The sequence below is a fragment of the Grammomys surdaster genome, unplaced genomic scaffold (genome assembly GCF_004785775.1).
Source record: "Grammomys surdaster isolate TR1022 unplaced genomic scaffold, NIH_TR_1.0 138, whole genome shotgun sequence".
NCBI classification, from domain to species: Eukaryota; Metazoa; Chordata; class Mammalia; order Rodentia; family Muridae; genus Grammomys; species Grammomys surdaster.
This window is the reverse complement of record NW_021604596.1, coordinates 3,909,654-3,914,660: the sequence shown is the minus strand read 5'-3', so window position 1 is coordinate 3,914,660 and position 5,007 is coordinate 3,909,654. Positions and strand designations below refer to the sequence as shown.

At 46.6% G+C, this 5,007-nt stretch overlaps 1 protein-coding gene across 3 annotated transcripts in view; it reads right to left on the bottom strand.

Annotated features, from left to right (window-relative positions):
* Amotl1 (angiomotin like 1) overlaps positions 1–5,007 on the bottom strand; it is a 62,484-nt gene that overhangs the window by 33,808 nt on the left and 23,669 nt on the right. The gene's annotated exons all lie outside the window — the stretch shown is intronic.

Genomic DNA, 5,007 nt, shown 5'->3' with positions numbered 1-5,007 from the left:
CTCTCTCTCTCTCTCTCTCTCTCTCTCTCTCTCTCTCTCTCTCTCTCTCTCTGTAGGTTCTAATATAACCTTGGCTATCTCGAACTTTCTAGGTAGCCAAGGATGACCTTGGCTGAATTACTGACCCTGCTGCCTCTATCTCCAAGTGTTAGAATTACAGGTGTGCACCAAGTCTGGCTGACACTCCTGAGTCCTGACAATAAGTTCAGCGGATACAGTCGAACTTAAATAAATGAGGCTACATTTTCACTAAGTGAAATTCATACTCTCAGCGAAGCAGCCAAGGGTCTAGTTTACCCACTAATTCCAAGTATTGGTTCATTTCCATGACTATATAAACTACAAATCCTAATTCACCATTTTGGAAGCACACACTCCCCAAATTTCCCCTCTTTTTCCAGCTATTTCTATCACTTGCCAAAGATGGCCCTGGCCCATAGTCTCGGCCATTTCCCGTGCCTCTGCACGTGCTCCTGATAAACTGTCCTTGCTCGGGTTACACTGCTGTACTTGCTCATTGGTCACCTGTGGTGCTGAGCTCTCCTCTCACTTGCCTCTCCCTCCTCCGTGTAATATCCTTTGGCATGTTCCCAGAGAGACACCATCTCCCCATTCCCAAGTCCCCATTTCTTAAAATTGTTGTAAATGTTAAGAAACATAACCCACACTAAATATCTGCACACAGTAAGATATTGGGAAAGTCCCTGCTACAGTGCTCCATGATCACACGCAGGGCAGCGGAGTGCCAAGCATCCGTAATGGAGAACTCAAACAGCCATTAGAGAAAACAGATTTTAGTCTTATTTTATACACAATCCTGATTAAGGTATATAAATTATAGGAGCAAAAACATTTTCAAGATTGATACCATCTAGCTAGTAAATCCCTTGTTTTACTACGTTAGTGGTCAGCTGGGAAATGGGAGATCAATATGAAATTATTAGCAGCTCTAGTTTTTCATTTTCATTTTTAACATAGAGCTCTTTGGAAAAGAAGAGACTACATCTTGAGTAATATACTCTAAACTGCTCTAGTAGAGGAATCGGACCATCCCTGGGATTCACTGGTGCCTTCATTTCCATTAGCAGCACAGACTATAAGCCAAGTCACCACAGAGTGAGTCAGAATTAATAACAAACGTTTGCTTTGGGAGTAGAGGGAGTCATCATCCTCAACAAGAACAGCCCAAGTCTCATCTTGTCCTCACGGTGACCCACATTCAATTCCAGATGAAGACAAAGCAAATTGGAGCAGAGGAAGACCAAAAGCCATCCTTGGAGCCACCCCAGGGCCAGTTCTTAGCACTTCCCACTTGAGCTCACTCACAGAAGGGGCCATGATGCTGTAGGTCGACTATGCTTGGGCCAGTGGCTGCTCACCAGTTTACACAGGAGTTAAAGAGGATACCATCAACCACCAGAGCAGGCAAAAAGCTCTGAGTGACTGGGAGTCACACCCCCTCTCTCCTCCCAATGCTTGTACATACTCTTCATTTTCTTCAGACTCGTCTCTAGGCAAGAAACAGCCAAGTCTCAAAGCATAATGGGTTGGGTCAAATTGCTGGGTATCCATTAGATCCTAAGCAGGGCCTCATTTAACATTAGGCAGAAAGACAGGCAAGGGACCTCAGTCAGGGCCCATCCTGATCCTGGAGTCTATGTTGCCACATATATAGTGTGCACCAAATAGCCTCTAGCTTCCTAAATGATCACTATTAGTGGCAAGCATACAACCATCTTAAGCACCAGAGAAGGGAACATCCCAGTTAGACTCTGAGGAGCATTGCTTGTCTCTTGGATGGTGTATAACACCACACACCTCTGAGTCTCAGGTTCAAACTCTAGATTCCAGACTCTGCTAACCATGTCTGGAGCAGGCTGTGTGAAGACAAGTTTGTTTACCTAGCCGACCAAAGGCTGTACTGCTGGAGCCAGGCTGGCTCACCACGGCTGTGCTCACCAAGTGGCCTTATAGCCCTGGGACCAGTCACAACAGCCTGGCTGTTACATCTTCTAAGACATTTTGATGGGCATGTAAATTCCAGCACCAAGCTTATCAGGGCACTCTAATCCCTCGGACATTTCTTTTTCTGACCTCAGAACTTGGAGACGCACTGTTCTCTCCACAAATCACCAGAGAGACCTCTGGGAAGTACCTCACTTCCTACTCACTCACTTTACATCATGGTTTACTGTCAAGACACAAATGGGTCCAGCTTCTGTGCCGCCAGAGATGGTTCTGCAAGACCACTGGCTATGCTTGTAGAGGACCAGGGTTCAATTCCCAGCATCCATACAGTAGCCCGCAGCTGTCTGCAACCCCAGTTCCAGAGAATCTGATACTCTCTTCTGGCTTCCAGGGCATCAAGCACTGAAGCAGTGCACAGACATACATGCAGGTAAAACATACAGATAAAACAAAAACCATAAAAACTGTGAGCCAGCAAGGAAGAAGGAAACTTCACTTGGAAAGATTTCCCATCATTATCAGGATCTCCCAGAGGCTCAGAGAAATGTTTGGGATGATCTGTGAAATGACAATGTGACACAAACACCAGAGGTGTGGCAGCGTTTGAGGTGAACGGTCTCCCTTGGTATAAAGTGGGGGAGTTGCTGGGTGCCATTGTAGAGTCAGGCTAAGCTCATGCTAGGAAGAATGCAATGTGCTCTGCTGCTCCTGAGGGCTTGGGATGGCCAGGATGCTTCAGAACTGGCATTCGACACAGAGATGGCTCATCCTCATTTAGACTACACTTGGACTCACCTAGAAGACACACTTCTGGGCATGTCCATGAGGTGGGGGTGTTTCCAGAAGTTTAACTGCAGAGGGAAGACCCGTGGTATGTGAAAGGCAACACATTCACAGATTGAATAAAAAGGGATGGAAGGAGAAAATCAGCTGAATGCTGGCCTCCCCCAGGGCCTCTTCGTCCTGGTACAGAGATGTAAGGAGTACCAAGGTCCAGTCAGTCCCCAGCCCCTGAACTCCAGTTTGCCTTCCTGGCCATGACAGATGCCATGTTCTCAATGCATGAGCCAAAACAAATCATTCCTCCTACACGTTTCTTTTCACCAGAAATTTGATTACAGTAACAGAAAGATGACTATAAAGTCTACCTCGTGTCAAATGTCTCAGAGCTGAAGAGGAGGAGGTCAACATCCAGCACCTTCCCAGCAGGTAAACAGTGAAGCCTCCACTCAGCCACTGTGGGGGTCATATCAGTAGCTCCAGCTTATTCAATTTAGACACAGACAAACGCTCTATGATGATGACACATCCAATAATAGCAAGAGACACCTGTCTTCTCAGGGCCATGCTCTTCCCTCACAAGCCAACTACCCTCCAAGCTGGCCACTCCCACATTCTCTCCAGAGGCTACGTGTCCAACTGCCTCAAACACATGCCCCTGCTTCTCAGCAGTCTAACCAATCACAGAATCCTCTCAGTTCTATTTCCCTGCCTCTCTTAACAGATGCCTCTCCTGCTGTCTCCACCTGGACACTCAGTTCTCCAAAGTACTGAATCCTTCCCGGAAAGGCCTGGCAAGCCCCGAGTCTCCCGTCTAACCATCCCACGCCACCAATGAATCTCGTTACTAAATAAAAACACGTAGTCTCTGCTTGAGAACACCAGGCTTCTCGCTCCTTAAGGTAAACGCTAAACTCCTTAGCGTAACTATGAAAGATCTACAACATTGTGCAGAACTTTCCTGTTCAAACACATCCTCTGTCTCACCGTACTACACCTAAGCACCTGGGCTGTACACCATTGCCCTTCAGTCCAGACAAATTCTCATGGCTTTCCTGCCTCTGGAGATGGCCTTTCTTCCTCCCTCTACCTACTTTTATTAATCCTTTGGGACTTCAGTCGGTGTCACCTTCTCTCAGAAGCTTTCTTGTTTGTTTGTTTGTTTGTTTGATCATTTTTTTTGAGACAGGGTTTCTCTGTGTATCCCTGGCTGTCCTGAGACTCTCTCTGTAGACTAGGCTGGAGCAGAGGCAGCCTGGGAAGCTTTCTTAATCTTGAGATTCTGAGCCTTTCTATCCTATCCAATAGCCTGGTGCTTTTGACATATCTCTACCTTGAACATCACACTGAATGCGGTGATGTGTTATAATACTGGTTTCCTCAAAGACAATGCTTCAATGACCCTTGGGGGAGGGACCATACTTGTATCTGTGAACCAAGGCTGCACAGAAGGCACACACAGGAAGAAATGCTGAACTTGCCCATCAATCAGAAAGCACACTTACACTACAAGGCAGTAAGACGAATTAGAATGAAAGATGGAAAAGCTAGGAGCTGGAGGCCAGGCCTTGCTGCTCAGCTGCAAGCTCTGGACACCTGCTCAAATCTCCATGCTTCCCCTTCATAGCTACTGAGTGAGCTGGGACTAAAGGAGTTTCATGGTCTTGTCAATGCCTACATTCTAGCATCCAGAGTTTTTCTTCTTCTTTCTAAAACATGTGTGTGTGATTGTCACAGTGCCAGCTTTGAGAGGCAGAGGCAAGAGGCTTATGAGTTGAAGACCAGCATAGGCTTACTAGACCTAGTAAGACCCTGTCTCAATAAACAGAAGGAAGGATAGTAGGAAGAGGAATGGGGAGGAGAGAGGGAACAGCTCTATTAATATAACAGAAAAGACAATGAAACAACTCTGTGGCAGGAGAGGTGGCTCAGTCAGTGAAGTGTTTGCCTTACAAGCACAAAGACCCCAGTTCAATACTCAGAACTCACATTAAGAAAGCTGGTGGTAGTGGTACACGCTTGTGCTGGTGGGGCAGAGACATGCAGGTCCCTGAACTGCCTAGCCAGCCAGCCTAGACTAATTGGTGGGTTCTGGATAGACCCTACCTAAAAAGCAACCAAAAAAGGTGGATGGTCCCAGAGGAACAGCACTCAAGACAGTAGACGTTTTCCTGCAGTCTCCACAGGCACCTATACATATGTAGTCACATTTACACATAACCACATACACCACACAACACAATACTAACAGAGGGGGGG